The sequence below is a fragment of the Hypanus sabinus genome, chromosome 8 (assembly GCF_030144855.1).
Source record: "Hypanus sabinus isolate sHypSab1 chromosome 8, sHypSab1.hap1, whole genome shotgun sequence".
Taxonomy (NCBI): domain Eukaryota; kingdom Metazoa; phylum Chordata; class Chondrichthyes; order Myliobatiformes; family Dasyatidae; genus Hypanus; species Hypanus sabinus.
Genome location: NC_082713.1, coordinates 16,609,577 through 16,621,916, shown reverse-complemented (window position 1 = coordinate 16,621,916; position 12,340 = coordinate 16,609,577).

The window sequence follows — 12,340 nt, the reverse complement described above, 5'->3', positions numbered from 1 at the left end:
TAATAGCAAATTAGCTTTATTTTATATGATGTGACAGGTCATTTTGAAATTATGAATGTTCTTATTCAAAATTTGTTACAGCAAAGTGTCTTACAAAAGGGGTTGCGCAATTTATGTCTTTGTGAATAAAATATCTTTGCACAAATTCTGCTGGACTTTCAATTTCAAATGTCATGTTCTACACAGAAATATTGAAAATATATTATAAAAGCCTTCCAGGAGATTTCATAGAGAAAGGCATTCTCTCTTCTTTTTTCCCCACATGTGCAAGGGACAAAATTGGTCTTCTGAAAGATCAGAATGATAATCCTTGCGTGGAGCTAAAAGAGATGGGGGAGATCTTATATGGATTTTTTGCCTCTGCGTTTATGCAGGCAATGGAACGGAGTCTATAGAGTGAGGTAAAGCAGCATCGACTTCATGGACCCTATACAGGTTACAGAGGAGGTGTTTACCATCTTCAGGCATATTCAGATGGATACAGCAAATGGGATGTTATCCTGAAGTTGTATAAGACATTGGAGAGGTTTAATTTGGAGTTTTATGTGCAACTTTGGTCAGATGTAAACAAGGTTGGGAGAGTACAGAGAAAATTTACAAGGACGTTGCCAGGACTGGAGGATCCGAGTTAAAAGGAAAGGTTGAAGAGGTTAGGATTTTATTCCGTGGAATGTAGAAGTTTGACAGGAGATTTGATAGTGGTCTATAGAAGTATGAGGTGTATAGACAGGGTAAAAGCAAGCAGCCATTTTCCACTGAGGTTGGATGGGACTACAAATAGAGGTTATCGGTTAAGGGTGAAAAGTGAAAAGTTTAAGGGGACATGGGGGAAACTTCTCTCAGAGGGTCATGAGAGTGTGGAACGAGATTGCATGCAAGTGGTGCATGCAATCTAATAGGAAGGACGGGCAAGCTTTAGAGAGGATGCAGAAGAGATTTACCATGACGGTCCCTGGTTTGGAGTATGAAAGGTGTACAAGATGATAAGAGGCATCTTACATGAAGAGTGGTGGGTGCGTGGAACAGCGGTGGAGGCAGAAACATTAGGAACATTTAAGAGACTCAGACTGGCACATGGATGAAAAAAAGGGAGGGCTATGTGCGAGTGAAGTTTAAATTCATCTTGGAGTAAGTTAAAGCATTGGCACAACATAGTAGGCCCATAGGCCTGTACTGTGCTGAACTGTCCTATGCTCAAACAGATTCTTCTGAATAAACAACTTGACATATAACAGTGCTCACATGCTGGATGGGTCAGAGGCTCTGTTAATTGAACAGAATGGAGAAATAGGTTGAGAGACCATGGCACAAACAGCAAAGCGTTTTAAATGCAAGGTAATGGTGAGGCAATTCTCCACACAATGGAGTAAAGAGAATTTGGAGGGAAAGTATTGTTAAGGTAGCAGATGAATTTGTCTTCACGAAGAAAATGCATACATCTGGTGCCATAAAAAAAAGCCTCAGCATGTGTGTTGCTGCAATGATGTACATTCTGTATGTAATTGCTGATAAAATGTGGGCAAACAACACCCAATCTGCTCATAAACAATAGAGAATCTGCAGATGCTGGAAATCCAGGCAACAAACACAAAATGCTTCGGTAGGTCCTGCTGAAGGGTCTTGGCCCAAAACATCGATTGTACTTTTTCCTCCCCCATAGGTGCTGCCTGGTCTGCTGAGTTCCTCCAGCATTTTGTGTGTGTTGCCCAATCTGCTCATATTTCCTTTGGTGTGGCAGCCTAGAATCTAGGGGCACAGCCTCAAAATAGAGTGATGTCCATTTAGAACAGAATTGAGGAGATTTTTTTTTAGCCAGAGGGTGGTGAATCTGTGGAATTTGTTGCCATAGACAATTGAGGAGGCCAAGTCACTGGGTGCACTTAAGGTGAAGGTTCTTGGTTCGTCAGGGTGTGAAAGGTTACAGGGAGAAGGCAGGAGAATGAGGCTGAGGGGGAGATGAATCGGCCATCATGAAATGGCGGAACAGACTCGATAGGCCAATTTGCCTAATTCTGTTCCTTTGTCTTATGATAAATCATCACCTAGCTGCTTACTTAGCTGGTATTGGCAGAATCATATATCTTCATAAAAGAGCTGTCCTGGTCATCAGAAAGAAGCTCCATGTGATATCTACAAGACAGCTATACCTTACCGTGCATTCACAGTATTATCCTAGATTGGAAGTGGTATTTATTGTTATTGTCATATACACTCAATGGCTACCTTGAGGTACACCTGCTTGTTAATGCAGTCTACCATGTGGCAGAAACTTAATGCATAAAAGCATGAATGCATGGTCAAGAGTTCAGTTGTTCAAATATCAGAATGGCGGAGAAATGTGATTTTGATCATAGAATGATTGTTGGTGTCAGATGGAGTGGTTTGAGTAACTCAGAAACTGCTGGTTTGGGATTTTCATGCATAACACTCTCTAATGTTTACAGAAAAGAGGGAGAAAAATAAACAAAAACATCTAGTGAGCCTCAGTTCTGAGGGTGAAATGCCTTGTTAATGAGAGAGGCCAAAGGAGATTGGCCAGACTGATTCAAACTGACAAAAGGTGACAGTAACTCAAATTCCAATGTGTTCCAACAGTGGTGTGCAGAACAACATCTCTGAATACACAACACATTGAATCAAACATTGATTGGGCCACAACAGCGGAAAGATTTTCTTTGTATGCCATCCAGACAGATACTTCTATATACTAGGTAGATCAAGGTAGTAAGAAGAAATATAATTCAGCAGTGATAGAAACATAGAAAACCTACAGCACAATACAAGCCCTTCAGTTCACAATGCTGTGCTGAACATGTACTTACGTCAGAAATTACATTAGCCCTCTATTTTTCTAAGCTCCATGTAACTATCCAAGAGTCTTTTAAAAGACCCTATCATATCCACCTCCACCACTGTCGCTGCCAGCTCATTTCATGCACTTACCGTTCTCTGTGTAAAAAAACTTACCCCTGACATCTCCTCTGTGCCTACTTCCAAGCACCTTAAAACTGTGCCCTCTTGTGTTAGCCATCTCAGCCCTGGGGAAAAGAGCAAGCCCAGTAGAGGTAAACATCATCATGATGAGGGAAATTGGGAAATCAAGCCAATGTGGCACTTGTATTGGTTTATTAATGTCACATGCACCAGGAAGCAGTGAGAAGCTTACAGGGATCCAATCATTACACAGTACAAAGAGCTAGAATAAGGCAAGACACTAACAATGCTGAATAAAGTGCAAAAGCTACCGAAAAAGTACAGTACCATGGAACCACAGAACATTACAGCACAGAAACAGGCCTTTTGGCCCTTCTTGGCTGTGCCAAACCATTTTTCTGCCTAGTCCCACTGACCTGCACCTGGGCCATATTCCTCTATACACCTCTCATCCATATACCTGTCCAAGTTTTTCTTAATTGTTAAAAGTGAGCCCGCATTTACCATTTCATCTGGCAGCTCATTCTACACTCCCACCACTCTGTGTGAAGAAGCCCCCCCCCCCCCATGTTCCCTTTAAACTTTTCCCCCTTCACCCTTAACCCATGTCCTCTGGTTTTTTTCTCCCCTGGCCTCAGTGGAAAAAGCCTGCTTGCATTCACTCTATCTATACCCATCATAATTTTACATGCCTCTATCAAGTCTCCTCTCATTCTTCTACGCTCCAGGGAATAAAGTCCTAACCTATTCAACCTTTCTCTGTAATTCAGTTTCTCAAGTCCTGGCAACATCCTTGTAAACCTTCTCTGCACTCTTTCAACCTTATTAATATCCTTCCTGTAATTTGGTGATCAAAACTGCACACAATACCCCAAATTCGGCCTCACCAATGCCTTATATAACCTCACCATAACATTCCAACTCTTATACTCAATGCTTTGATTTATAAAGGCCAATGTACCAAAAGCTCTCTTTACTACCCTATCTACCTGTGACGCCACTTTTAGGGAATTTTGTATCTGTATTCCCAGATCACTCTGTTCTACTGCACTCCTCAGTATGGATAAACAATTATGGTGGCTCTGTCGCATAGCAACTAACATAGTGCTGTACTGTACCAGTGATCAGTTTTCAACTTCCACTGCTCTGTGTAAGGAGTTTGTACAATCTCTCTGTAACCATAAGGGTTTCCTCTAGGTATTCTTGCTTCCTCCCACACTCCATGGATGTATGTGTTAGTAAGGGTTAGTAAATTGAGGACATGCTATGTTGGCGTCGGAAACATGGTGACTCTTGCGGGCTGCCCCCAGCACATATTCAGTATGTGTTGGTCATCGACTCAAATAATGCATTTCATTACATGTTTAGATACGTGTGACAAATACAGCTAATCATCATCTTTAAAAAAGTGCAAGATCATAACAAGGGGTAAGAACCTCTTCCAAACCAGAGGCAAGCAGGACGTAAGGCATGCCCTACCGCAGATCAAGAGTTGGCTGTTGCTTGCTTTGAACAATGCCCTTGGCTGAATGTTGGGTATGAGCACTTGTTCTTGGTTTACATTGGTAAGCCAGCCTATTAAATTGGAAAATACAGAGGCTGGTGATGGGGAAGGAATATATATCAGAATGATCCATTCAGGAGTTCCCAACCTTTTTTATGGCATAGACCAGTATCATTAAGCAAGGGGTACGTGGATGCCAGGTTGGGAACTCACGCATACTCAAAGCAATGGAGTACATAGGAAAAGGGCAGGAAAATGGGACAATTTAATTAGCTATAATAGCTGGTGTGTTGAAGAAATGACCATTTGTGTCATTCTTTGACACCGATGCAGCCCAATCAAATTGGGAGTGAGAGAGGAGGTGACTCACAGGTTGGGGAGGCCCAATCAAATCACAATTCATTAGCAAGCTCAAATAAAATAAGTCAGGGACAAGCAGAGTGGCCATTGTTGGAGTGGGGAGGCTTTGGCTCATCAGGCTTGGGCAAGATAAGTATCTGATATGTTTCTTCATTCTTTGTTAGTACAAAGTTAGAGCAGTGATAATGGATTCAGCGGCTGTGTTGTGTTCTTTGTGTGAGATGTGGGAATTCTGGGAGACAATCAGTCTCTCAGATGACCACATCTGCATGAGGTGCACCAGGCTGCAGCTCCTCAGTGGACATGTTAAGGAACTGGAACGGCAGCTCGATGACCTTTAGCTCATACGGGAAACTGAGGAGTTGATAGATAGGAGCAACGAGGAGGTTGTCACCTCTAAGTTGCAGGAGGGAGGTATCTGTGAGGAGAAGGAAAGGAAATGGGCAGCCAGTGCAGTGTACACCTGTGGCCATTCCCCTCAGTACTAAGCGTACCGATTTGGATACTGTTGTGGGGTAACAACCTACTGGGAAAGCCATAGCGAATGACTTTGGCGCTGTGGCTCAGAAGAGAAGTGGGGAGAAGATGGCTGCAGTAGAGATAGGGAATTCCATAGTTAGAACAGCTGACACAAGATACTGTGGATGCGATAGAGACACCCAGCTAGCATGTTGCCTCCCAGGTGCCAGGGTCTTGCACATCTTGGATGTGGTCCATGGCAATCGAAAGGAGTGAGCAACCAGAAGTCTTGGTACATATTGGTACCAATTGCATAGGTAGGAAAAGGGAGGAAGTCTTGGAGAGATAATTTAGGGAGCTGGGTAGAAAACTGAGAAGCAGGACTTCAAAGGTAGTCATCTCCGAATGGGATGTTTACCAGTAAGGGTGAGAACAGAATGATTTTGCAGGTGAATGCGTGGTTAAGGAAAAGGTGCTGGGGGAAGGGCATTAGATTAGTGGATCACTGGGAACTCTTCTGGGGAAGGTATGATCTGTATATAAGGGATGAACTACACCTGAATTCGAGGGGGACCAATATTCCTGTGGGCAGGTTTCTAAAACTGTTGGGGAGGGCTTAAACAAATTTGGCAGGGGGATGGAAACTGGGGTAATAGGGCAGAGGATGGGGCAGTTACTATACCACTAGACACTATGTGTATCTATCAATGACCATCAGGAAGGACATGCAGATGATACGGCAAAATTGCAGTCAGTGGGATAAGTTACAGTGTAATGGACAAACTTGGAAAGGGCAATGAATACTGGAATGAAGGTGCTATAATTGAATACACACAGTGTAAGGAATAAGGTAGATGATCTTATAGCACAGTTAGAAATTGGCAGGTATGATGTTGTGGGTATCACTGAGTTGTGAATAAAAGAAGATTATGGTTGGGAGCTTAACATCCCAGGACAGGCAGGGAGACAGAGGTGGCTTTGTTGGTTAAAAAAAAAACAAAATCAATCCTTGGAAAGAGGTGGTGTAGGACCGGAATATGTAGAATCCTTGTGGATAGAGTTAAGAAACTGCAAGGGTAAAAATCAGAATCAGGTTTATTATCACCGACTGGCATCATGAAACTTAGCAGCAGTTCAATGCAATACATAATATAGAATAAAAAATAAATCAATCAATTACAATATATGTGTATTGAATAGTTTAAAAATCATGCAATCACTGAGTGTGTGCCTTCAGGCTTTTGTACCTCCTACCTGAAGGTAACAGCGAGAAAAGACCCTGATGGGAGTTATACAGTTTTCACACCTCCTAACAGTAGCCAGGATGTGGGCTACATATTACAATGGAAGATAGAAAATGCATATCAAAACAGCAATGTTACAATAGTCATGGGGTATTTCAATATGCAGGTAGATTGGGAAAATCAGGTTTGTGCTGGATCCCAAGAGAGAGAATTTGTAGAATGCCTACAAGGTGGTTTTTTTTTACAACAGTTTGTGATTGCGCCTACTAGAAGCTCAGCTAATCTGGTTTAGGTGGTGTGTAATAAACCAGATTTGATTAGGGAGCTTAAGATAAAAGAACCCTTAGGAGACAATGATCACAATATGATATAATTCACCCTGCAATTTGAGAGGAAAAGCTGAAGTCAAATATATCAATATTAGAGTGGAGTGAGGGGATTTACACAAGCATGAGAGAGGAGCTGGCCAATGTTCATCGGAAGGAGACACTAGCAGGGATGATGGCAGAGCAGCAATGCCTGGAGTTTCTGGGAGCAATTCTGAAGATACAGGATAGATATATTCTAAAATAGAAGTATTTTAAAGGCAGGATGAAGCAACTATACCTGACAAGTTAAGTCAAACCATCGTTAAAGCAAAAGAGAGGGCATATAAAAGAGAAAAAATTAGTGGGGTTAGAGAATTGGGAAGCTTTAAAAGCCAACAGAAGGCAACTAAAAGAGCTATAAGGAGGGAAGTTATGAAATATGAATGTAAACTAGCCAATAATATCAAAGAGGATAGCAAACATTATTTTTTCAGATATATAAAGAGTAAAAGAGAGGCGAGGGTTGATATCAATCCACTGGTAAATAAAGCTGGAGAGCAAGTAATAGGGGAACAAGGAAATGGTGGATAAACTGATTAAATATTTTACATCAGTCTTCACTGTAGAAGAAACTAGCAGTATGCCGGAAGTTCAAAAGTGTCAGGGCAGAAGTGACTACAATTGCTATTACTAGGGAGAAGGTGCTTAGGAAGAAAGTTCTGAAGGTAGACAAGTCACTGGTCCTAATGGACTACACCCCAGGGTTCTAAAAGAGATTGTGGAGGCATTAGTAATGATCTTTCAAGAATGAATAGATTCTGGCATGGTTCCTGTTGTGACTGCGCACAACCACATATTTCTTTCAGGATAGTACCTCTGGAGTGGCATCAGGCTTGGCAGGTAGCTTGTCAATGATAACGTTCTTTTTGCACCTCTGGACCTGTGGCGTGGCATCAGGCTTAGCAGGTGCCTTGTTCAAGACAACATTCTCGGATTCCAGTGTCACGTTGCTGCCAGTGACATGATCATCACTGAGACACAAGTCCAGTAACTGTAATGTGTCCTCCTTATTGAATGCAATCGATTCAGAGGTGTGTTCTTCGGTTGAGCATCCAGTATCTGGTCCAATACCTGATCTCCAACATCCACTGTATATATCAGTGGTCCGGTTCTTGTAGCTATCCTAACGGGTATCCACTTGTCTTCTCAGTACTCATGCGCTAAGACTTTCTGTCCAATCTCAAAGCTCCTTGTTGTTTCACTTTGCAACTTATTGAACTGTTTATTCAGAACTTCCCTCTGTAGATCTGGTGTCAGGAGGTCTATGCGAGATCTCAGATCGCTGTTCATGAACAGCATTGCAGTTCTATGTTCAGTCGTCGCATCAACAGAATTCTGATATGCAAAAAGGAAGTTGGCCACCTTGTGTTGTAGAGAAATGTCCTCCTTCTCCATCACTTTAATGGACTTCTTGAAGGTTTGGATAAACCTTTCAGCTAACCCATTCATTGCTGAGCCGCTGACTTGAAATGTCTGATGCCATTTTTCTTCATGAACAGCCGTAATTCTTCTGACATGTATTGTGGATCGTTGTCACTGAATTTGTTCTTGTAGTAAACTGTTTCTGATGAAGGTGGTCCTCAGAGTGGAGACAGTCTTTGCTGAGGTGGTTGACTTCATCGGTATAACCTCTGGCAACTTCGAATGAGCATCCACTGCAATCAGGAACATGGAGGCCATGGTGTAGAGTTAGGTAAGGGAGAATACAAAGAGATCTAGGAGTACTTGTTCATCAGTCACTGAAGGTAAATGAGCAAGTGCAGCAGGCAGTGAAGAAGGCTAATGGAAATTTGGCCTTTATTACAAAGGGAATTGAGTACAAGAGCAAGGAAATCCTTTTGCATTTGTACAGGGCCCTGGCGAGACCACACCTGGAGTATTGTGTACAGTTTTGGTCTCCAGGGTTAAGGAAAGACATCCTGGCTATAGAGGAAGTGCAGCGTAGATTCACGAGGTTAATTCCTGGGATGTCCGGACTGTCTTACGCAGAGAGGTTAGAGAGACTGGGCTTGTACACACTGGAATTAAGGAGAATGAGAGGGGATCTGATTGCAACATATAAGATTATTAAGGGATTGGACAAGATAGAGGCAGGAAATATGTTCCAGATGCTGGGTCCAGTACCAGAGGGCATGGTTTGAGAATAAGGGGTAGGTCATTTAGGACGGAGTTATGGAAAAACTTATTCTCCCAGAGAGTTGTGGGGGTCTGGAATGCATTGCCTCGGAAGGCAGTGGAGGCCAATTCTCTGGATGCTTTCAAGAAGGAACTAGATAGGTATCTTATGGATAGGGGAATCAAGGGATATGGGGACAAGGCAGGAACCGGGTATTGATAGTAGATGATCAGCCATGATCTCAGAATGGCGGTGCAGGCTTTAAGGGCCAAATGGTCTACTTCTGCACCTATTGTCTATTGTCTATTGAATGGCCCAGCAAAGTCAGTACATATGCTTTGTCATGGTGATGACGGCCACTTGCACAGGTGTAACGGTGCCTGTGGGGTGCATTTTGAACTGTTTAGCAATCCAAACAGCTTTTGGCCAAGTCTTTAACCTGCTTATCTATACCCGGCCACCACACGTAGCTTTGGGGGAGACTCTTCATTTTGACTGTACCCAGGTGTCCTTCATGCAGATTTTCTAACACCCTGGTGCACAGTTTAGAAGGAACCATAACGCAAGATCCACACATCAGCATTCTTTGACATACCAACAGTTGTTTTCATCTTTCTGAGAACTCTGGAAACACGGGGTTACCATGAGCTGGCCATCCTTGCACGGTGATTTCATAGATTTTTGACAATGTCGGGTCATTCCTCGATTCCCTTTGTATTTTGGAATTGGTTATCAGTAGCTGGTCCACCAATGTGATGTGGAACATTTCTGCTGGGTCAGTATGAAGACTTTTCTTCTCAGGTTGACATTAGTGGAAGACGTGACAGGCCATCAGTGTTGCTGTGTTGTTTGGTGTCCTTGAACTCCATGTCATAAGAGTGGGCTCCTTGGAATAGTGCCCAATGTTGTAACCAGGTAGCAGTCATAACTGGAATTCCCTTCCTGAGATTGAAAATGGATACAAGGGGTTGGTGATCTGTCACTAGCATAAATTTTTGTCCGTGGAGGTAGTGGTGGAACTTTTTTATTCCCCATACTAGACAAAGGGTCTCTCGGTCGATCTGTGTGTAGTTGCATTCTGCGCCTGTCAGTGATCTTGAAGCAATCTGGGGTTCAGATCTATCTTTCATAATGTGTAACAAAACAGCTCCAATACATTGCACACCAATGTGATGGGCAGGGGTGTGCCATAATGGGTGAGCAGACGTCTGCCAAAGATGCAAAAATGTCTTCTATTCATGGAAGGGGATATTGCACAGTACCCAGCACTGGAATGATGCTCACCTTGAAATCCCCACGTATGAGAACGACTCCAGCCTTCCCTTTCTTGATCACCGGGACAATGGGTGTGGCCATTCCAGACATGTCCAAGATTTGAAGTTCAGGATCCACTTTAGGATGTAGTGCACAAGGCACTGGACATGATTTATGGAATCTTGGTGTTGCTGTTTCATCCAGTTCAATTTTGATCTTCATGCCTTTGAGTTTTCCAATCCCCTTCTCAAACATTTTCTCATTAGTATCAAGCAGCTGTGCTAGTCTCTGATTAGTGCTACCATTGGGGCTGTTGTTGCCTATTGATGTCATACTGAGGGCTTCAAGTGAGTGCCTTGTCTAGTTGGATTTTTCTGAACCATCCATGTCTGAAAAGTGCTGGCCCTCCACTTTTCAATACACAAGGCTCTAACTGTTGAGTTTGGCCTTCATACATCATATTTACTTTCAGTTTGCCTTTAGGAAACACATTTTCATCTGTTTAAATCTTTAACATCATTGAGGTCTTCTCTAATGGTATCCTCGAAAACAGTCTGTTGTAGTCAGCCTCTAGAATTACAGACAAAGCTGATCCTGTATCCAGCTCCATTTTCAGTTTTACACCAGACACATCAATTGTGAACACAAAGTACACTGTAGATGTTGTAGTCAAATAAACACGTACAAACAACCTGGATGAACTCAGCAGGTCGGGCAGCATCTGTTGAAATGAGCAGTCAAATGAGGCCTGACAAAGGGTCTCGCCCCAAAACATTGACTGCTCATTTCACCAGATGTTGCCCAACCTGCTGAGTTCATCAAGCTTGTTTGTACATCAATTGTGATCCAGGTGATTGATTATGTGATCTGCTTCAGTTATACAATACAGTTCAAGGCATGACTGTTCACCTTTGTCAGACTATGTTGTCTGATCCTGTCTTACATTTGGTAACTTTATGCATTTGTTTAATTTTGTGTTTGAGACTCTTCACTCCGTTGAATTTTTGTCTGCCTTGCACATTCTCTCTACGTGACATTGTCTGCAGACCTTTTCTTTCAACCAACAGTCATTTGCATCATGGGAAGATTTGCTGCATCAATAACACCTTTGACTTTTTGCACCATTCAGGGATACTTTGTGCATTTCACATACTAACCTCCTTTTAGTTCTCCGGCATCCTTCGCTGGAGTCATTAAAGATCTTGCAATGGTCAATGCCCATTCTAAGGTTATGTCTCTTTCAAATACTAGCTTATTTTGAGTGTTTTCACTATCCATGCCATATAGAAGACTGTCCCTTAATGCATAATGCATCAGAAAGTCCGTCTCTAAAGGCACAGCACTGCAATATATTCAGAAATGCTTTCATCCTTTGACTGGTTCCTTTTGTAAGATCTAAATCTCTCAGCTATTACCAGCAGTTTAGGACTCAAGTGATTTTGTAAAATTGTAACAATTTTATTGAACAGCTTGGTTGCTGCCTTTGCAGGGTTTATGAAGCTGCATAAGAGACTTTATGTTCTTTCCACAGATTGAACTAAGAAGCGTAGGGGCTTTCTTTAGCTTCTCCGTGTTTTCACATTTCAATAAAGTTCCACCCTCTTGCTATATGACTCCCAGCCTTCATTACTGCTATCAAATTCATCAACCTATTTGACTGAAGCCATTGCCACGTCTTTCACCGAGTGCTATGCTGTATTCACGCTTCTGTTTGCATCTGTAACAACTTTCTCATGCTGTTTAACTCTCACTATTTCTTCCCATAACTGTCGGTGCAGTTCATGATATTTTCTGGCATTCAGGGTCGTAAGCATCGCCAATTTCTGTCTCTGCACAACTACATAACCATTAAAATAAAAGCATGCAGGTGGGTGACACCTTTAACTGGTGCATTCACATTACTGCGAGAGAGAGAATGATGCACATGCATAGACAACAGTGCGCTTGCAGACAACAGATTAGTACATAGTGCTAAGGGGGGGCAGGGTCATTGCTCTAAAAGTAGTAGATCCACACATTACAGTTCTGGATGACTGAAAAATTGTAAATGTCACTCCACTCTTCAACGGAGGGATGCAGAAGAACAGAAATTATAGGCCAG